Genomic DNA, 15,907 nt, shown 5'->3' with positions numbered 1-15,907 from the left:
ATCGCTTTTGAAGAAAGAATTTGATCTAGTTCATGGATTGAAAACTGAAAACACCAAAATGATTATAGAAAGATATTGCAATTTGGTGGTTAACATGAAGCGATTGGATATCAAGAAAGATAGAGAAGAATGGGTTGAAAAGTTGGCCGATGCATTGCCACAAGATGTTTGGGGCACTTATCTTATGACTTTGAAGAATAATGGTGAATTTACGAATCTATCACTGAGCAAGTTTATTGAAAAACTCGAAGTTCAAGAGATGGAACAGCGGAAGATGGAGAAAATGAAGAATTCTAATGGTGAACAGGACATTGGTCTGTACTACAAAGGAAGTACGATTGATAAGACCAACATTGCACCAAAGATCGAAACTGCATTTAACGCAAATAGTTCTTCTGGAGGGTCATCTCAAGGATCAAACAACAATAATGGATTCTCTTCATATCCATCAATTGATCCAAATTTTTCAGCAACCAATTCTAAACCGCAAATCTCATACAACAATAATGGTGATGTACTATAATGCAGCATTGCATTATATCTTCAGAGGTTGCCAAAGGTCATATGTCTTTATTGTTGACCGTATTAGAATCTTATGAAAGTTTGGTAGCAGGAAGGATTGGTAATCCAATGTTGACCAAAGAGGATTATGATCAGATTGATGCTGAAGAGATGGAACTAATGGATATAAAGTGGTGTATGGCTAGTGTGTTGAGAAGAGCTGAGAAGTTTAAACAGATCACTGGAAGAGATGATTTCTGTGATGCTGGAACTTCACCTTTAGGTTTTGATAAATCTAAAGTTACTTGTTTTCGTTGCAGGGAGAAGGGGCACTTTAAGCGAGAATGCATAAATCGCGAAGCAAGTGGAGCTCAAAATCAATTCGGCAACAATGATTATCATCGAAAAGCGATTTATCATCAAATTGCTTTACAGCCGCATCAACAACAATCGTCACAAACTTCACATGCTAGGAAGGATCTGATCGAAGAGCCATCAAAGAAAGCTTATCTAGTTCATCAAGAAGATGTAAGAATTCCAGAAGGTTTTAATTGGGATTATTATGTTCCTAACAGAACTTCAGATTCTAAAGCATTTTTTGCTCAAATTTTTGAAGATTCAACTGCTGAAGATGAAATGGTGTATGCTTATTACGAATCTCAGCAATTCAGTCCTAAAAAGAAAGAAGAAGAACCAGTTACAACAGAAGAGGCTTCAGAAAAAGCACCAATCTTTGATCACTCATCAGATGAAGAGAGTGATGATGATAGTGAAGAAATTCAAAAACTTGAATATTATAAAAGAGAATTTTCACCTGAAAGGTATAATTTGTATTTTGCAGGTAAAATGGAAGAGATCAAAGAAAGACAAGCTGCGAAAAAGAAGAATCATAAGGCAACAACTGTTGAAGAAAAGGTCAAACCTGAGGAAAATGTTCAAGTAGTAAAGAAGCAGGTTAAAGAAATTTCAGCTATCAAGGTTGAGAAGGAAGCAGATACTGAAAAGATGCATGAGAAGTGTGAAAATTGTGATACTGTGAAAAGGCACAACAACAAATTGATTCATAACATGAACAGATTGAAAGAATCTTATGATGTTTTAAACAAAGCTATGAATCAATATAGCAAGTCAAGCAATGAACAAGAGATAGCTATGAAGACACTCAATGGAGCGTGATGTGTGTAAAATGCAACATAAAAATTACATCAAATGAGGCATAAAACTAACCATTTTTAAGTACTAATGTTGGAAAAAGAGTGTTTTTGTCTTCCTTTTGTTTTTTCAGGATGAAATGAGCTCAAATTCACAAAAGAAGCAAAAAGACAGCTAAATCTAACATAAATACAAGAAAAGGAATAAAAGTGGATTGCCCGACCCCTCACAGCATCCTCCCAAGCAAGAATAGAGAAGTCAGAAGACTGAACACGCCCCGTGCTCAGCCAGCACGGGGCTGTGCCCAAGAAGCAGCAGAAAAGACAAACCTATAGAAGCTTCTATTGCCCACCACGGGGCCGTGTCCAGTGAGCACGGGGGCGTGGCGAAAGTACAGCAGGCGCATTAATTGTAATTGCGAATTACAATTAATGAAGAGAGATAGTGTCAGACGGGCACGGGGGCGTGTCCAGCGGACACGGGGCCGTGCCCAGCCTTCTGTTCAGCCTATAAATAGGAGTGCTTGGCTTCATTTCAACTCATCCCTTGGCACACCACCTCTCTCACACTTCATCCACCACCCACCACCATCACAACACCATCATCCACCACCATCATCCATTGTCCATCATAGAGTGTGTGAGTCGTCTCGGGATCCAAGATTGATCGTAAGAGTTCTTGACAATCAAGGCCATGTTTGCCTAAGTCTCTTACATCACTTGGTGAAGACAAGTGTTTAGTATAATACTTTTTATTTTTAATCTTTAGCACTTTTTATTTGGTTTTGTATTAATGACTTTAATAACTAGTTACTTATGTTGAAGGTGATCTTTCCTTATCGTTTGTCCGTGGTGTCTTGGCATTATTTTACTGTCTATATAAAATAAAAGATTTTCACCATTCATATCTCCACGATCTATATGGAGGTATGTTGGCTACCTGGTCAGGGGTTAAGGGAACGGTTTGGTAAGGGTCTTGCCCTTGTTCAGCGTTTAGAGGTCCTGAAGGGACCTGGGTCAATTTTAGTAGGATCTCCTTCAATGCCCATAGGTATTGGATGGCGGGGATCCAAACTCTTTGATCCCCTCATAAGATAACTACTACTAATACTATAACCCGGCTATTTAGGACTGTATCCCTGCTGACTCAGACTACTTAGCCAAGGGTAACGTCACCGCCAAAAGCGGGGCCTACCATAATTTGCATTAATAACTTAATTCATTATCTTTCAATAATCCGACCCTTTAGGATTGTATCCTTGCTGACTCAAACTACTGGGTTGAGGGTAACGTCGCATTCAAAAGAGGGGCCTACTACAATAACTAAGATAATCTCTTAAACAAGTGCAAAAGCGCGAAAATAATCAAAGGTTATACTAATACACGAGTCGGAACCAAGTGATTCATCTTGTCTATCTGTTTTTATTTTTATTTTATTTTTCAGCATTTAGTTAGTTTTTATTTTCTTAGTTTAAAACCTTTTCTAACTTTTTGATTTGATTAGACGTTGAGGATAAACCGGTACTAAAAGCTCTTGTGTCCTTGGACGACCTCGGTATCTTACCAACACTATACTACGTCCACGATGGGTGCACTTGCCCATATGTGTGTTTAGTGTTAGTAAATATCGTGTTTTTTAAATTTAAAACTTGGCTAAAAGTGTAAAAAGGGGTTAAATATATATCTAAAAATATATACACGCTAACACGCATCAAGTTTTTGGCGCCGTTGCCGGGGACACAAGGATGTTAAGAAAGTTAGGAATCAACGGCCTAATCATATTTTTATTTTTCTTTTTAATTTTTTAGGATTTTCTTAGTTTTTCAGCTTCTGCAGAGCTCAGCACGGGCCGTGCCTGGTCGGACACGGCCGTGCCCAGCATCGTTACTGGCAGTTTTTAGTTTTCCAAGTTACAGAAGGCTGAACACGGGGCCGTGTCGGTGCAACACGGGGTCGTGTCCAACTTTCCAGTAACTGGGATCTGGAAAATAATCACTGTAACTCCGACCACGGGCCGTGTTCGTTGAGCACGGGGCCGTGGTGAACCTTCTGACCAGCATTCTTTTCTGTTTTTATTGCAGGACTTGGAACCAGACGCCATCCTACGTAGTGTATGAGCTCCAGTTCTAATAAGGACATAAAAGAACCTCTAGAAGAACCCGAACGCTTTCCCAGAAAAAGACTAAAAGCTAAAACCCAAGAGAAAGTTTCGGGGAATCCACCCATGGCGGACCAACGTACCCTCATGGATTATCTACGACCCACCATAGGTAACCTAGGCGCCGCTATCAGTGCACCGAATGTTGAAGCCAATAACTTCGAACTTCGGCCGCATTTGATACAAATGCTCCAAAACTCCGCAACCTTCCATGGGCTTGCGGACGAGGATCCCCATCTACATATTACTAATTTCTTAGAAATATGTGATACCTTTCGGATCAATGGAGCATCAAATGACGCCATCCGCCTCCGAATGTTCCCTTTTTCACTAAAAGACCGAGCAAAAGCTTGGCTCAACGCCCTCCCAGCTGGATCGGTAAACACCTGGGATGAACTAGCCCAAAAATTTCTATATAAGTATTTCCCTCCCACTAAAACGGCTAAATTAATGACTTAAATTAATACATATTCACAAGAGGACGGGGAATCCTTATATGAAACTTGGGAAAGGTTCAAGGAACTATTACGCAAGTGTCCTCATCATGGCCTTGCGATATGGCAACAAGTATCCACTTTCTATAATGGATTGTTGCCACACACAAGGCAGACACTTGACTCTAGCTCCGGGGGACTTTTAGGTAATCGCCGCCCGCATGAAATATATAACCAAATTGAGGAAATTGCTCAAACCAATTTTCAGTGGCACACTCCCCGAGGCAATAAATCTATTGCCCCGGGCGCCCATAAGGTTGATGAAAGCACTTCTTTGCAAGCCCAAATCGAGGCCCTTTCTTCAAAAATAAAAAAATTTGAAATGATAAAAACAGTCTCGGTTATGGCTTGTGAAGGGTGTGGTGGGCCACATGAAAATTGGAGTTGTATGAAAGAAACGGAAGATCAACAAGAGTCGGTTAGCTACATTGATAGCAGACCTAGGCCGTCGGGTCCTCCAACGGGCACCTACAACCAAGGATGGCGAAGCCACCCAAACCTTGGTTGGAGAGAGCCCGGCAATAGTAGTAACCAACAAACCCAACGAACAAACTTTCAACAACCAAGAAACGAGTCACAAAATTTCACTCAACAAGGTGGACGAGAAAGGCTTGAAGATACTGTATCTCGCCTCATCTCCGACACTGAAAAGAAAAACTCGGAAAGGTTTCTACAATTAGAGTCAAATTTTAGAAATCAATAAGCTAGTATTCAAAACATAGAAAAACAATTAAATCAACTAGCTCAAAATCTTTCCGAGAGACCACAAGGTGCATTACCAAGCAATACCGAAACAAACCCAAAAGCGCAAGTTCATCTCATCACGTTACGAAACCGCACCGTGGGGCCTGCGGAGGCGCCACCGCCAACAGAAGAAATTATACCCCCGCCTCTACAGGAAAAGAACTCCCCTCCGTCATCAGAGCCTGCCAAGGCTCCTCGAGTTCCGTACCCCGGTAGGTTAATTCGTCAAAAGACCAATGAGCAATTCGCAAAATTCGAAAGTCTGTTAAAACAATTGCATGTCAATATTCCTTTTATTGATGTCCTAACCCAAATGCCCAAATACTCTAAGTTCATGAGGGACTTCCTCACTCATAAAAAGAAAATTGAAACTTTGCAATTAGTTAACTTAGGCGAAGAATGCTCTGCTCTCGTACTCAACAAACTTCCCCAAAAGAAAATCGATCCCGGAAGCTTCACGATTCCCTGCTCAATCGGGGATTCCCCCGTTCGTAATGCACTAGCCGATCTTGGGGCTAGCATTAACATCATGCCCTCATCAATGTTTAAAAGACTCGGCCTAGGAACAACGAGTCCTACAAAAATGAGCATACAACTTGCGGATCGATCCGTCAAATTCCCGCAAGGTGTCATCGAAAATGTCCTGGTAAAGGTAAGCAAATTCGTCTATCCGGTCGACTTTGTCATACTCGATATGGAGGAAGACACCGAGGTCCCCCTCATACTAGGGAGACCATTTCTTGCCACCGCACAAGCAGTGGTAGATATGAATGATGGAACGCTCACCTTGAGGTACGGGGATGATGAAGTAAAATTCGGAGTTGGGAAGAGAATAGAAGACGACGACCCGGTCAACTACATGAAGGTTATTTATTCAAGTTTGGATGCGACTCTCCGACGGTGTAACATGGGATGCCAAACATCCCACTCAGAAAACATATAACCTCACATTGGGTCTAGCCAAGGACCCTTATAAACGTGGCGCACCATGGAGGCATTCCGCGGAACTATCCTTAGTTTAGTTTAATCTTTTAGTTTTATTTTGCAGGAATAAAACACACTCATGGTGGTAAATGATGAAAAGGGAAACGAGAAAAATGGCCCCATGCACAAGAACAAGGCAACCCGACATAAATTTCTCCATTATAGAAGGCTTAACACGGGCCGTGTCCAACCAACACGGCCCCGTGCTGAACTCCCTGCAGAAAATGCCCAGTTCAGGTAACTGGACACGGGCCGTGTTCACCAGACACGCCCCCGTGTCCAGGCTTCTGTCTCATTTCTTTAATTTTTGTTACTGGCACCTGAACACGGGGCCGTGTCCGGTCCCCACGAGGCCGTGTCCAGACTGCCAGTAACATAAATCTTTGCTTTTTAACACCGTATTACACATCCAATCAACCTAAAAATTTATTTTTGGGACACATTGAGGACAATGTGTAATTTAAGTGTGGGGGGGAAGCTAAAACCTTGAAATTTTGCAAGTCCTATTAACAAGCCTTACACAAAACTCAATTGGAACCGCTAAACACCCCAAATTTTTCAAAAATTTTCAATTTTTTTTTATTTATCTAAAGTTTAAGTTGGAATCCTAAGATTAATAAGGTTATATTTTTACAAATTTACAACTGAGAGCATCGTGATAACAAAAACCAACATAAGAAAATTATGAAACGGCATGACAAGCTTAGCTAAAATTTGATTATATATACTTGATCACATAAAAACCCATTCCCACAAAAGTGAGTTTTGAGCCTTTATTGAGCATACAAAATTTACATCTTTTGACTAAATGCTTATTTTTCGTTTCTTGTGTGAATAGCCGCTTGGTTCTTACGACTCTAGAACTTGCCACGACGATTCATTCCCGGTCCTTACCAACTTAAACCCAAGTAAGTAAATGATGGAGGCATTAGGACTAACCCAATTTTTTTTCTACACCATTATTTTTCATTTTTTTACCACCTACCCAAAATCCCCCTAGTTAACCCCCTTTGAGCCTAAACCTTTCATTTCTTTTCCCTAAAAACACTTTCTACCCACCAAAAACCCTTTTTATTTTCACCCTTTATTTTAGTAACAAGCTCGGTTTTCGTGTGACAAAAAAAAATGATGATGAAGTTAGAAATAAACAAACAAAGCTATCAAAACAAAAAGCTTGTTTGGAGAAATACTTCGAAATAAAAAGTCAATAAAATAAAGTGTTTTACAAAAACCGACGCTTTTTACGCCTTTTCGCCCTTTTACTAACCACTAACCCAACCACCCACCCTTAGCCCAAGCCTAACCCTTCACCCAAAAAGCCCTCTTGATATTTACAAAGGTATAAAGTTAAAAAGGAGGAGGATTGATTGCTTGGCAAGCTTATGGTAGGAATAAGTTCCATGCCGCTCTCGAGTGATTCACTAAAAATACACCTTCGGCCGAGTGTTGAGTGATTCCCCGTGAGGTATGTGAACTTGTATATAAATGAAATTTTAAAAAGGCATGCTATGCCCAAATAAGTAATTTCTCTTATGAAACGTTCTAAATAAATCATAACAAATAGGATTGTAAATAAATAAAAATAAAACCCAAAAAGATCTTGGATTCCCGACACTCTATGACAAGCCAAAAACCTTCTCTTCTACCCATTCCATTTGGGAGTGTAAGCCACATATTAAAGAGTTTTGCTTGAGGACAAGCAAAAGTTCAAGTGTGGGGGTATTTGATGTGTGTAAAATGCAACATATAAATTACATCAAATGAGGCATAAAACTAACCCTTTTTAAGTACTAATGTTGGAAAAAGAGTGTTTTTGTCTTCCTTTTGTATTTTCAGGATGAAATGAGCTCAAATTCACAAAAGAAGCAAAAAGACAGCTAAATCTAACATAAATACAAGAAAAGGAATAAAAGTGGATTGCCCGACCCCTCACGGCATCCTCCCAAGCAAGAATAGAGAAGTCAGAAGACTGAACACGCCCCGTGCTCAGCCAGCACGGGGCCGTGCCCAAGAAGCAGCAGAAAAGACAAACCTATAGAAGCTTCTATTGCCTACCACGGGGCCGTGTCCAGTGAGCACGGGGGCGTGGCGAAAGTACAACAGGCGCATTAATTGTAATTGCGAATTACAATTAATGAAGAGAGATAGTGTCAGACGGGCACGGGGGTGTGTCCAGCGGACACGGGGCCGTGCCCAGCCTTCTGTTCAGCCTATAAATAGGAGTGCTTGGCTTCATTTCAACTCATCGCTTGGCACACCACCTCTCTCACACTTCATCCACCACCCACCACCATCACAACACCATCATCCACCACCATCATCCATTGTCCATCATAGAGTGTGTGAGTCGTCTCGGGATCCAAGATTGATCGTAAGAGTTCTTGACAATCAAGGCCATGTTTGCCTAAGTCTCTTACATCACTTGGTGAAGAAAAGTGTTTAGTATAATACTTTTTATTTTTAATCTTTTGCACTTTTTATTTGGTTTTGTATTAATGACTTTAATAACTAGTTACTTATGTTGAAGGGGATCTTTCCTTATCGTTTGTCCGTGGTGTCTTGGCATTATTTTACTGTCTATATAAAATAAAAGATTTTCACCATTCATATCTCCACGGTCCATATGGAGGTATGTTGGCTACCTGGTCGGGGGTTAAGGGAACGGTTTGGTAAGGGTCTTGCCCTTGTTCAGCGTTTAGAGGTCCTGCAAGGGACCTGGGTCAATTTTAGTAGGATCTCCTTCAATGCCCATAGGTATTGGATGGCGGGGATCCAAACTCTTTGACCCCCTCATAAGTTAACTACTATTAATACTATAACCCGGCTATTTAGGACTGTATCCCTGCTGACTCAGACTACTTAGCCGAGGGTCACGTCACCGCCAAAAGCGGGGCCTACCATAATTTGCATTAATAACTTAATTCATTATCTTTCAATAATCCGACCCTTTAGGATTGTATCCTTGCTGACTCAAACTACTGGGTTGAGGGTAACGTCGCCTTCAAAAGAGGGGCCTACTACAATAACTAAGATAATCTCTTAAACAAGTGCAAAAGTGCGAAAATAATCAAAGGTTATACTAATACACGAGTCGGATCATAGTGATTCATCTTGTCTATCTGTTTTTATTTTTATTTTATTTTTAAGCATTTAGTTAGTTTTTATTTTCTTAGTTTAAAAACCTTTTCTAACTTTTTGATTTGGTTAGACGTTGAGGATAAACCCGTACTAAAAGCTCTTGTGTCCTTGGACGACCTCAGTATCTTACCAACACTATACTACATCCACGATGGGTGCACTTGCCCATATGTGTGTTTAGTGTTAGTAAATATCATGTTTTATAAATTTAAAACTTGGCTAAAAGTGTAAAAAGGGCTTAAATATATATCTAAAAATATATACACGCTAACACGCATCAGAGCGTTCATGACGAAGCAGAAAATCATCAATCAATACATTGAGAAATGTGCTGAACTTGAACAAAAATTGGAAACTCAGAGGATAGAAACTGAGAGGGTAAACAGGTTATTGAAAAGTTATTCATGTGCTTCTTACGTGATTGACAGGATTTACCCTACAATAGAAGGCATGGAAGCCTTTGAAGAGAAGAAATCTGAAGTAAAGAATACTGGTAAGAAACATAGTACCAATTATACAAAGTGTCCACCTCCGCTTAAAGAAGGATATTCTCCACGAAATCCTAGTTCAGAAAGAGTAAAAAAGGCAACCAATTTAAAGTGGGAATCTGAACCTTCAGATGGATTGCCAGATAATATTGACATCACATTCACTGCATCTGACACTGATCATGAGTCCTAGTTAATTAAGAAAGTGGTCGATCAGGTGTTGGATAAAGATGAAGAGTCAAAGTCAGAGTCTAAATCAGAAAATTCGAATTCATCAGACAGAAGTTCGAGTACACCGGTCAAAAGGGTTTACAATAATGATTTTCTGATATCAAAAAATAATTTGAATGACGAAACATTCAAAGTAGCATATACTTTGAATGACTCCGACAAATGATATTCTGATGAAGAATTTCCAATAAGAGGTGTTAAAACTGAAATGATTAACAAGGTTTTCAAAATAACAGAAATTAATATTTCTGAAATAAAAGATGTAAATCTTACTGAAAAATCTAAAAAAATACACTTCAAGAGTTCAACAAAGATTGAACAAGAAAAAGGGTTATAGTTCTGGTTCGGGTTATCGAAAGAACAAAACCATAACAGTAATTTCAAAAAGAAAGGATTAGGTTTTATTCCACCAGAAAATTATTAAAATGAGAAAATTTATAAACCAAAAACTAAATTTGTTTCAGGAACATCTTCTGAAGAAGGAAAATAGAATTTGTTCAGAAAGCAGATGAACAAAGATTTTCTTGCTAAGAAGCAAGAGGGAATGAAGAATGATCTTGCTCCGAAGAAGGAAATGAGAACCTGTTATCAATGTAAACAAGTTGGGCACATTGCATGGAATTGTCCAAAGGCAACCAAACAAAATAAGGAGTCCCTGAAAACTTGAAAGAAAAGTTGATTGATAATGAACCACCAACTGAAAAATTTATAATGTTTAAAAATTCAACATATGAAGTTGGTGAGTGTTCTAAAAGGTTTTACATAAGAAGGGTGAATCTGAACAATCACAAGTGGGTTGTTAAAAATCAGGGCCACTTTCTGGCGATGAATCTGACTCGTCAAAGTCAGAGGAGCCACCAGTTGAGCTAAAAAGTGATAATTCCGTTCCGACAATGGATGATGCAAATTTTCCACCATTGTCAAATGGAAACTTAAAGCAAAAAATTGGTAAAGTTGAGATATCAAATCAATTCTTTTCTGAAAAGAAAGAATGTGATGTTGAAAAAGCCTTTAACCCTAAAGTTCTAAATATTTTTGGAAAAATGGTTGACGGGAAGATCAAAGGGGTAAAGGGATTCTATGAAAAGAATAAGAAAGGAAAGAAACCGAATGATGATGACTCGGAATCACCCAAGGACCGCCAGGCTTGGGGGAATCTCTTTAACTGAAAATCCTGACTTGCCGGAGTTCCCAAGTTGGTAATCGTGGAGCATGAATCTGCATTATTCTTGAAAAATATTTTGTAATAGTTTTTACAAGTGGTTAATCAAGTTCATTAAGTTGAACTTGATTTAACATTCATAATCTGTTGAAAGAACAAAATGATGAATTACACCCCATGATGTGTGAAATCAACAAAACTAATTTTCCGGAAAAACCATTTTGATTAAAACAAACTTAAGTGTTTTGAAATCATAATGGGAAAATAGTGTGTTGTCAGGGGGAGTTCTGATTGTTTAAGTCAAGAGAATGGAGAAGTGAAGCAATTCACATCAGTTTGTCATTTTATTTGTACAGTTTATTGCGTTTATTTTCAAATTTTCCCAGAAAATCAAAAATTGAAACATATTTTTGATTTTAGGGGGAGTAAAAAATTTAGAAATTTTGAAAATTTGAAAAATACAAAAACATGATAAAATTTAAAAAGCCAAAAACATTAAAAAATCAAAATGAGTTTTGTTGTGAAAAAGAGGAAATGATGTACATCAGTGGACTATTACAACATGCTAAAGAAATGGAAAGTCAAAATGTTTTTTAACGAGTCTCACTGATGATGTGCCAATAGACTTCGCACGACTAGTAGATTGAATTTGAGATATAAACCTAAATACCAATACTTACTTATCTCGTGGGGAACATCTCTCGGATATATGGGTAACCCCCGAAATCTTGTTTGAGAGATTGTCTGATTCTGAGATACTAGGTCTTTATACTGTTTGATATCTGGGGTATTATACCTTGTCTTCTGATATTGCGGAAGCAATGGCCTAGACTTCGTATAATACTTTATGCACTTTAAAAGCTTACCCTCTGCATAAAAATTTAAAAATATCGAAAGATATGAATCAATTGTAGTTGAAGAAAAGATTCCCTAAAGGGAACACACCTAAAGTCGAGCCTTCATCTCTTTGACTGAACGGAAGTTCATACCTGAGCTCTCAAGGTCTCGCACTAACCCAGATACAGATATCAAATTGGTATACTCACCTGTAAGACTGAATCTAGGGAATTTTGATACGGGAGTATATTCGGAGGTGGGACACGCGAATAAGTTTAAGTCCTTAAAACACTAATTCGTATCTCGAATCAATTGAAACTTGTGTAGAAGTTTAAGTGGACAACAATACTGATAACTAGAAGTGAATTTGTTTAAAACATAAAGTTAAATCAAGATCCACGGTGTTAGTGATTTGTCTCAAAAACTGATATGATCCTCTTACACAAACTCACAAAAATATTGTTTGTAAATATTTCTTTATTGCATTTTAACACGCTAAAAATCTTAAAAAAAAACAAAAAGAATGTGTTTTAGCATAAAATTTTGAAATATCAAAAAGATTTTATTTCATCTTATTTCCGACAACTGATGTTTAAAAGCTGATTTTCAAAATTCCAAGTGCTAAACATGATGAACAAACAGTGGATTGGGAGAGTGTGTTTGAAATAAAAATGAAGTTAAAGCTTGAGATAATTTGAGAAACTAACAGTAAAATCAGTGTTAGTTAATTAAGGTCATTAATTTGAACTTGATATAACTATTGTTGATAATTAAATGATATCTACAAGAGGTTTCTAAATTTGTTAAATTTTAATGATTGAGAAATTTACTTTTGGGTAGAGTTTGTGCAGGTACAAAGCTTTCAAAGAGCTAGGTTTCGACTCCTGAGAATTTTCCACATAAGCGTATGCAGATTAGAGCCAGGTTTCTGATCCTATTGCTACGTAGAGCCAGGAGACGTTCCTGAACCTGTGAAAGATGCAGATTGTGAATTCCAGACTGCGATCCCGGTTTATCGAAAGGGGGAGTCTGAAGACATAAGAGCCAGATTCAGTCATTGGAATAGCGTTCGAGATAGAAGCTGCTGATGCTGATAAGCTTAAAGAATCAAGAGATCTGATCAAAAGAATTAGAGAGAGGATAGAGCCAAGTTGAGATTTTGATAGAAGAAGATAGAGATTGATGAGGATGCGTACAAAGAAAGATACTTTGGAAAGAGCGAGAAGACCAATCAAGACTGAAGACTCAATACACTAAAGACTCGTCAACATCCAAGGGGGAGTTTGTTAGTGCATATGTCTGTTGACTTCGTCTTGTGTCGAGTCATGTAACTAGATAGATAGACTAGGACACGTTGTACGAGAAAAACAACAGGCCTGAACCAGTCACCTCGCACGAGGTGACCAGTTCGTGCGACCTGGATTTCCTATAAATAGTGAGTCTTGGATCTGCATTTGTAACATTCTGATTTCAGTAGCGAAGCTCTGCTGAAGTGTCGCCAGATCTTTAAACACTATCAAATCAATACAATCGACAATTAAAGTGATTCTAAGTGCATATCAAGCTGATATAACATCAATACGTCTGATTCCGCCTTTCGTATTGATCGAGAGCTCTTCTGAACGTCTCGTTTGATCGATTCCCCGATCCTACACATATGTTATGATTGTTCTGTTACAGACACTATGTCCTCATCCGAGAGTGGATTGTCCGATACCGATGACCCCATGGCTATTGGCTCTGGTGCGAGCAAGCCAGAGATCCTTACATCCAATACTGAGAGGGACCCAGATTTGCTATCAGACAACGACGACGACTTTCAGCCGTTCGCGTTGCTTGACCTTGGAGATGACTTACCGCTTGCTGATGGCATGCCAGACGAAGATCCCTTTGTTGTTCCTATTCCAGTTCACGATCATCTTATCATCGGGCATCCTGATGGTGAGCTTGTCGTGGCACCGATCCTCGCTCCCGTTCCTTTAGTGGCCATTCCTCTCGATGATTTTCCTTTTGACGATTTGATTGATGTTGACATTGATTTGTTTGTTGATGGCTCTCCTGATGATGCCCATGGTGATGAAGAGCTAGATGAGGACGTTGTTGCTATTCCACTTTTTGAGATCCATGTTATTGAGATTTCCTCTGACTCTAGTTTACACTCAATCTCAGATTCCTTTGAGTCTGTGACTTCTTCCGCCTTGCAGGCAGTTGGATTACGACGCTATGCCCCTGATTCTGATGACGATACCGCCATGTCAGCTGCACCATCTCCTCCACACGACTTTGAGCTTGATCTTGAGCTAGATTTTGTTCCTTTTGATCAGCCTGATGTTGCACCCACTGATCCTGAGCCTTTACCTGACCATGGCCCTATTCCTTTTGGCATACCTGACATTGCACCCCCCATACCAGATCCATTTCTTGCACCTGTTGATCCTCCTGTTGTTGAGCCATTTTTCCCCCACCTACACCTGCACCCGTTGATGTTGCTCCTTTTCACCCAATGGAGTCTGACGTTCGTCATGTTGATGTACCTATCGTTTTCTTATAGGACACCCCTGCACCCTGTCTAGAGGAAGGTACTTCAGGCCAGCAGTCTAGTCATGACCCTCATGTTTCAGCAGCTTTACCACACATACCTCAGTCCACACCTTTTGCTTCTTTTACTTCTTCACCAACGATGAGCCATTCCGAGGGTCCCCGCCGTATTCCATGCAGACCTCGGACCCCTACCATCCCTCACATTTTGTTGGCTATACACAGGATGAGTTACTTTATTTGCTTCAGCTTTGATTTGAAGTTATGAGTCGCAGAGTTTGGAGCTTGAGTCAATACCGCGTCCTTTACTGTGTCCTTGTCAGCATGCTTCCGTTCCCCCTCGTTCACCACCGCCTCCTTTTGCACGTCCACCTGCTCCTCTTGCTCCTTTTCCAGAGTTTGATGCTCGATTTCTTACGGTCGAGCAGCAGATCCGTTACTTGCTTCGTCATGTGCACAAGCCCGAGGAGGAGCTCCCACATGTTCTCAGTTTGATTTTCCTCCCTCCTCCTCCACCGCCGCCATCAGTACAGTAGGTTTTTGGTTTTATGCAGATGCATTACCTTTGGTGAGTGCACTACTTTTGAGTTAAGCTTGTAAAGCCTTCTGGAGACCACCATTTGATTGTAAGACCTTTGTAGATTGGTAGACTTGTGGGACAAGGGTAGTGTACCCTGTGTTCCCTTTTGATATGAAACACTTTGTAAAACATGTAATAATACTTTGTGGTCGATGATTAATGAAATCCCAATCATCGTGTTCTCATTAAACATGTAAATCAACAACGTGCTTGTTTGTTATGTTCTCATTAAACATATTCCCATTTACTTGTTTATGCTATGACGGTGCTGTTGCTTGATTGTTTGAGATGATGATTTATTATGTGTATGTATATATGACCTCTAAACAACTATATACATTCCCTAAACAAATAAGACCTGACCAATCCGAACTCCTTCTTAAAAGATGCCTCCTCAAGAGATCATTCGGCTGACCGAGGCAGAATTACAAGCACAAATCTCACAGGCCATAGCTCGGCACGAGGTTCTTCGCTACAGACACAACGGAAGTACCTCAGGGAATAACCCACCTAACGGTAATGTTTAAGTCACCTAAGACACATTACAATACGTTTGGACATTTCCGAATGTGCTTTGCTAATGCCTTCTGTGATGATGTTGCTTGGGTACAGGCTGTACCTACAAGCAGTTTTTGGACTGCAAGCCTCTAAACTTCGACGGCACTGGAGGTGCCGTAGCTTTTGTGAGATGGGTCGAGAATACGGATTCTGTTTTGTGAATGAGCGGATGTACGCCAGAGCAACAAGTCACATACGTTTCTGGATTGTTTCAAGATGAGGCTCTGTCACAATGGAACCTCCGGGTTTAGACAATGGGCAAGGCTGCTGCGTATGCTTTGACATGGGATGAGTTGAAAGAAATGATGCGTAAGGAGTATTGTTCTCAGATAGAGATCCAGAA

The 15,907-nt window shown here is 39.7% G+C and overlaps 1 non-coding gene across 1 annotated transcript; it reads right to left on the bottom strand.

Annotated features, from left to right (window-relative positions):
* Positions 1-4,254: 4,254 nt before the first annotated feature.
* LOC118491759 lies at positions 4,255-4,361 on the bottom strand. Its single transcript, XR_004892204.1, has one exon. It is a non-coding gene; the product is annotated as a small nucleolar RNA R71 (small nucleolar RNA).
* Between the last annotated feature and the right edge of the window lie 11,546 nt (positions 4,362-15,907).

This window comes from Helianthus annuus, chromosome 4 (assembly GCF_002127325.2).
Source record: "Helianthus annuus cultivar XRQ/B chromosome 4, HanXRQr2.0-SUNRISE, whole genome shotgun sequence".
NCBI classification, from domain to species: domain Eukaryota; kingdom Viridiplantae; phylum Streptophyta; class Magnoliopsida; order Asterales; family Asteraceae; genus Helianthus; species Helianthus annuus.
This window is presented reverse-complemented; position numbering and strand designations above follow the sequence as displayed.